This window comes from Triturus cristatus, chromosome 7 (assembly GCF_964204655.1).
Source record: "Triturus cristatus chromosome 7, aTriCri1.1, whole genome shotgun sequence".
NCBI classification, from domain to species: domain Eukaryota; kingdom Metazoa; phylum Chordata; class Amphibia; order Caudata; family Salamandridae; genus Triturus; species Triturus cristatus.
The window spans coordinates 241,701,795-241,709,118 of NC_140590.1; positions in this window are offsets into that span (position 1 = coordinate 241,701,795).

The following is a 7,324-nucleotide window of genomic DNA, read 5'->3' on the forward strand; positions in this document are numbered from 1 at the left end:
TCAGCGCCCCTCCGAGCTCCACGGGCAGCGGCAGGGTGGGCGAGGACGGAGATACGGGCTCAGGGGTGCCCGGGACAGGGCCTTGGAGGGAGCGGTGGCCCCAGCAAGCAAAGCACTACAGCAGGGCCTCTGGGGGCATGAGGCAGCAGGTAGTGCGTCACAGGCCTTCGGACATCATCTGGTAGGCAGTGAAGCACACGCGGCGCGAGCACCTGCTGAATCATGTCCCAAAACACACTTCATGTGAATCGCTGCCTGCTGGGTGACATCCGCGTAGACACTGAATACAACCACCTTCTGAATAATGTCCTTTTATGAGAGCCAGGTGGACCTCACGGACTCACCTCATAGGCGCTTGAAGTAGGGATGCTGGGGGGAAGGGGTGCTCAGCACCCGCGAAATAACAATGCTGTAGTTCAGAAGGTGAATAAGCAATAAAGATGCCTTTAACGGTGGTTTATATCTTGTACGATTTGTGGAGCGTTCTTAGACAGAAGTTAAAAGTCAGGCATTGTCCTCTCACAAATTGCTACTTATGTTTTTTAGAAGGTATATTGGAGTTTAGTTTTTTTCTCTGCAAAGTTGGAGTCTGAGAAATTGGATTGTTGGTTGAGTGGGGTGTTATCTCTGCTCAAGTAACAGCCTCAGTCCCTGTCAGAGGGAACTACAAAATTCACTAAATTAACCTGTGCTTAACCATCTGGTAGCTTGGCACAAAGGCAGTCAGGGGTTAACTTATAGGCAATATGTAAAGTATTTATGAAGCACACAAACAGTAATAAAGTAAAAACACAATACAAGAAAAAAAACCCTCACCAATTTAGAAAAACAGACATCAAAATGACAAAAGTCCAATCATTAGAACCAGAGTTATGATTTTTTTAAGTTTAAGGTAAAAGCTAGTGCCTAATAGATTAAAGCACCAACTGCAGACATCTAGTTGCATAAAACTGGGTCAAAGTTGAAAAATGTGGCAGACCGAGATGGAGAACGCAATGAATACAAATAGTGGATTGAGCCCGGTCGGCGCTTATCTTCGGACTTAGAAGACATTTCTGTAAAAATACTCTCAGAAGGTAAAGTTCAGCAGGGAAAGGTGGCCGACGGTGTCCCATGAGGAAAGTCACACCCCTGCAATCCAGCAATACCTAACCTCCTCTAGCTCAGCTATTAATACCACCAACCAGGTGCATGTGTCACATACCGCCCACTAATGATCACAAAATCTTCTATTAATCTAATCACCACAAGAAACTGGAGTGAATGAGTGAATGCATGGAATGGTTTGCTTGGGAACACAAGATTAATCCCAATAGTCAACAATAACCAATAAATACTGGACTAATCTATGGTTACAGAGCAGCATGCTGCCAAGCATAAAATGCTTCAACGTCTCATAAAGGGTAGTAAGTGCTATATAAATACAATTACATTTACAGGTACAATAAGCCAGGCAGACGCAAGCTCAGGGGCTCACTGGCCTGCCTTCTGAGAGGTTTAGATTACCTAGGAGCAGGAACGCAGACTCTCTGGCTCACCCAGCAGTCGCTTTACTATAAGCTGCCGCTTCTAGGCCTACAGAAATGAATAGGCAGTTTTGGGTAGTAGCAGATCACCTGCCAGGACAAGGCATAGTGGGCACAAGCAGGTTGGCAGGCTTTGAATTGCTGTAATCCAGGGCAGACAGGCAGGATTGACAGAATAGAGGAAGTTTGACTTCTTAAACCAGTTTCTCCTGCTGTTTAGTCAGGAAGCTGGCACTGTGTGGTCCAGCCCTAGAATAGGCCACAGTTGAGGCCAAAGTCCTTGAGTCACGCAAAGCGTGAGTGACTTCTGGCTCTCAGCATCAGAAAGTTATCAATGAGGGGAATCCGTACCATACATTTGGATATGTGAATCATACCTAGGTGCATCTCCCGTTTTCACCATCAGATTCTCCTAATTCTTGAGGACTTCAGACTTTCCGGTTGAGCTGACCCACTCCCTATGCCCACCAAAGAAGGGGTAGGAGACTGTGGATCATGGAAGCTGCTGTGGGGAAGGTCATCTAGCAAAAGCAGTGGCATGCACTTTCACAAGGGAGGCTGTGAATCATGGAATGGAGTGGCACAAACACTGGAGAAGATCATTTCCTGACAAATGCAGATGGCCTGGTAGCCCAAATGTGCTATGTGGGGCAGAACAAGGGACATTCCTCCAATAAATTAGACTAATTTGTGCTACTTCTTTTATTATGTTATTTTTATTTGATTTTATTGACAAATAGCATTGACACATCTTGCAAAGGATCCCACAAAGGTTTCAAAACTATTGTCATCGTTTGATTAAAAAAGATTCTAAATAAGGTTGAAAAAGAGCAACAGTATAAAGCATAAAAAAATTATAAAACAAATAAAGTACAGATTTATACTTCAAATTTAACACAGGATCAACATAAATCCATGGGCTATGGGCATGTCTGAGTAGCTCAACTGGAGGAAGACCATATAAAACAATAAAGAAAAGAGATACAAGTGAACCCTCAGACAGCAGTTTATTATATATGTTTTATACCATCACAATAGTATTTTGAAGAAAGATTCAGCTGTTTCAGCAGCTGCTATGGAGCAGGCAATCCTACTCAGAGTGGTGTTTGAAATACCTCAGGGAGTCAAAAGCAGACATAGTTAGGAAACAGAAGAAAATCCCAGAGATAGGTCTTTGCCACTTTTTCCTTTAGCACATAACTTCCCCAAGCAAATATAATGTATGTAGAGAGTGGCTTCCCTATTTGGAGGCTTCCAGTACCTCTGTAAGCAGAATTGATAAGTGGGTCAAGAGTGACTAAGTCCCAGTAAGTTCAAGAGTAGACCACTCTTGAATGATAATTTCAGCCAGGCTCGATTTCCTTTGCTGAGCAAACCTAACACAGTCCCGGGGAGTAGCAGAAGACTGTTGAGCCACAATGAGACAGAATAGGGACAAGCAGAAGGGACATGCCAGCCCTAGGTTTGTCAATGTATCATTATGCATCAAGTCCAGGAAGAGGTGAACTTGAATTGACTTGGGTGACTTGAAGAAAGGCGATTGAAACAAATCAGTAAAACAATAATATTACGCTTCTGATTGATTTCTTAAGCAATGTCTGCCTTTTTTGGATGAGAGATCAACCACAGATTTCAAATGTGAACATAAATAATAGAGAGCAGTGGTCGTGGCAGGAGTCTCGCTAGCGCACATATTTCCAGAAGGGAAAACATTTATTTATTATGAACTACAAAGGAAGAGTTGGGACTGTGTTCAGGAGCTTGGAGAACAGGAAAAGAAAAAGAGCGTAAAATGTATGTCTTTACTACAGCCGTTCTACCATCCATTGAAATCATTGGGATCCACCATCTGAGCATATCTTCTTTAACCCTAGCAAGCAACGGAGGGATATCAATAATATAGCTGGTGTACAACTCAAGGGGAATAAGTACATTTGAAGGAGGGGGCAAGTCAATGAAATGTAAATTTTACCAACCTGTGGTCACTCAAATATATATAGGAGGATCAATCCAATGAAAGGAAATTCCATGGAGCCCGGCTGCACATGTTCCTTAGAATTGCAGAGATTGCAAAGAGATTTGGGGAGGTTGAGCTGTCAATTGTCATCATCCCATTGTGGCCCTAAAAGCAAGCAGAAGTACTCAATGTACTCAATGCAGAAGAGTGAGTTGTCAGGGAAGAGTTCTATTGGACGGGTTGGGAACGCCTGAGCAGGACTTTGATGGACAGATTGGTACACCATGTGGCTGAAAATGGATGGAAGGCAAGCAAAGAAAGCAACAAGAGGACTACACCACTCTACGCATTGACTCCCCTCAATGGGAACCACGGGGAGCAGATCTTGGCAGATGAACCTTTACTTCACGGTGAACATATAAGGCTCTGACTCATGAAATAAAGACAGGCCAGAAGCAGAATGTCATGAACAAGAGTGGGGTCATCTCAATACCTTTTGACGGGCAATGTGGGTTAATCACAGCCCTGATGGGCCCATAAAAAGCCACTCTGGTTGCCACATAATAAAATTGGCAAAAAAGAATTCAGTGTATTGTCCAAAGTCTCTGAAAAAGTTGTTGGTTTCTTTGTTGAGGAGAGTAATTGATCTGATGAGGGCAGAGGCCTGATCTTTGCCATCTTTATACACTGCTGAATGAAGACCCTTGACATTTTACATGACAATGGCTTCCGCACAAGGCAGGTGCTGAAAGCCTTAATCAGATTTGGTAATTCAGATAACTTAGAGGCTTTGCATAATGAAATGGAGAAATCATATTCCCCAGCGAGATTACTAGACAACATTGACTTAATGTCCTGAAGATTCAAGCGATTTAATCCAAAGAATCAATACTGAACTTCCCCTATGCATAACTGAGGTGAGCTAAGTTTTCACTAGGTACTCCCACAAACCAAAAAAAAAATCTTCTAATGCAGGAAATACACAATTCCATAGTACAAAAGTCTGCAGAATGTTGTAGGAATTTTGAGGTGGTTTGCTAGTAGATTTGCACCAATTGTATACATTTGCACTCTGTAAATGTCAGGTTTCGTTCATTTCGGCAGTGGTTCATGTCTTCAAGAGGGGCATGCCTCTAAGGACCTGTTTCTAAAGAACCATTTTTCTACTTTGTATTTTCATGCATGTCTCATTACAAAAGAGGAAAAATCCTTGAGACTTCCTCCTTCTCTTTAAAGATCGAGCCAAGCATGCCTCAATATACAGATTTAGTTTAGTGTGGAAATTGTTGGATGGTTGGACAGCATATTATCGCCTATGGAATAGATTTATACCATATCAATCCAGCTACAAGGGCCACTGAACCTCCGACCCACCTTGCAAGTTTGATGAGGAAAGAATACACTGTACCTCAAGGCCTGGTTTAAAGAGTGGTGCCAGACAAACTCTTGACTTTGGCTTCCAAGCATAAATGGTTGTGCAGACACTATAGATAGTGGTGGACCTGCTTGATGTTTCTACTATAGTTTTAGAGCCTGATGTAGCAGGCTATACGGTCTATTAAAAGCCCCCTCCAGCGTTTAAAGCATGAGCGAAGGTGAGGGCCTTTAACAAGGTAACAGGTCTCTAATGGTCGGTAGAGCCTACCATAGAGGTCTCTAAGGCTATTAGAACTTTCCACCCCTAGAGGGCAGAATGTTCTAATTTATAAAACAAAGGCCTCAGGGAGCATGATTGGGTTGAAACCCCTTCAGGCTCAGTGAGGCCTTTGTTAGCATTGGAATGCTGATGCTTCGGGCTTCTGCCAGCCATTAGAAGACGGGGACACTCAATTGTTTTTAAAGGAGCACTCAACAATCTAATGTTCTAATACCAGAAAGATGGCAGCAGGACTTTTAGGACTGACTCCGATGTCATGTCTGTCCTTTAGGACTCCTTTCCTGCTAACCCCAGGTGATTGAGAGAGCCTAGCAAGCCTGGCAGTCAGCATATTATGAGAACACCCCTGCAGATGGAAGTCAAGCAATAAGTGATTTTAGAGATTGACCCAAAGATGTCTAAGAATTTGAAAAGATCATAGGAACTTTTCCACAAATCGATCTCAACAGCTCCAAAGATTCCTGCTCAGACTGCCATCTTGAACCCCAGTGCTCACTTCAATGCAACCTTTTGTACTCTTCGAAGAGTCGAACTGACTGGCTGACCATTCTGTACCACCCGGAAGACCCGAAGGATGATTTCAGATTCAGTTGCCTGCATCGGGGTTGCCAGACATTTCTACAGCTTGAAACCAATTGGATGTGACTTGATACCTTCTATAGGTGATCAAACCTAGCATTTTGCATCAGCTTTCCACATTGTACTTCATTGGAGATTCGAATCGCCAGCACCTGGATCAGGGATGGCTTCTGTAAGACAATTACTGATGTGAGAACAGGTTCAATACTGTTTCAAAATGACGTTTACTGTATAATACAGTTTATTGTACAGTTACCATTTCTCATGTTTGTAGAATACTTGAAGAGTTCAATCCTTTATTTTCACTAGGCTAGGTTAGGACAGTTAGTAAGTCTTGAAATACTAAACTCGTTTTTTAAAATCATTTTGTTCCGGAAGTTTTAGTAAATATTTATGTGATCTAAACCTGGTTTGAACCTTGAAGTTCCTTATATCTTTTGCCTGTACTGTCGTTTTACCTTCTCCAATTTCACCATAGAACCTATTTGCTGCTTAAGCAATGTTACCAAAGACAAGTCACAGACACCTTGTGGGATTTTAGTTTGCATTTGTAGGACTGGACTGTGGTAAAGAATGGTGATGGATCAAACCCAGATCTGTTGACTGGGTGTGAGTGTTTGATTGGTTCTGATGCTCCGTCCATCACCACCCCCTTTTGTACCACTTTGTTCACCATAAGTTGGCAGGGTATGCTCAGACGTTGAGTCCCTTGCTCACTTTGCCACTGGATTCAAACAAGCCTGGCTGAAGACGGCTGACATGCCAGAAACCGGTCCTGGGAAGCTTGTTTCCAGTCCAGGGAAGGCATGGCTTGGCAGTTCGGGCTGGACTGTTCCCATGAGGCACAGGGTCAGACTGATTTGCATATGGCCATGTCTGAACTTGGGTGGCAGAGTGGGCTAAAGAACGGTGATGGAACAAACCCAGATCTGTTGACTGGGTCTGAGTGTTTGATTGGTTCTGATGCTCCATCCATCACCACCCCCTTTTGTACCGCTTTGTTTGCCATAATTTGGCAGGGTATGCTCAGACGTTGAGTCCCTTGCTCACTTTGCCACTGGATTCAAACAAGCCTGGTTGAAGACAGCTGAAATGCCAGAAACCGGTCCAAGGAAGCTTGTTTACAGTCCAGGGAAGGCATGGCTTGGCAGTTCGGGCTGGACTGTTCCCATGAGGCACAGGGTCAGACTGATTTGCATATGGCCATGTCTGAACTGGGGTGGCAGAGTGGGCTAAAGAACGGTGATGGATCAAACCCAGATCTGTTGACTGGGTCTGAGTGTTTGATTGGTTCTGATGCTCCGTCCATCACCACCCCCTTTTGTACCGCTTTGTTCGCCATTAGTTGACAGGGTATGCTCAGACGTTGAGTCCCTTGCTCAATTTGCCACTGGATTCAAACAAGCCTGGCTGAAGACGGCTGAAATGCCAGAAACCGGTCCTAGGAAGCTTGTTTCCAGTCCAGGGAAGGCATGGCTTGGCAGTTCGGGCTGGACTGTTCCCATGAGGCACAGGGTCAGACTGATTTGCATATAGCTATGTCTGAACTGGGGTGGCAGAGTGGGCTAAAGAACGGTGATGGATCAAACCCAGATCTGTTGACTG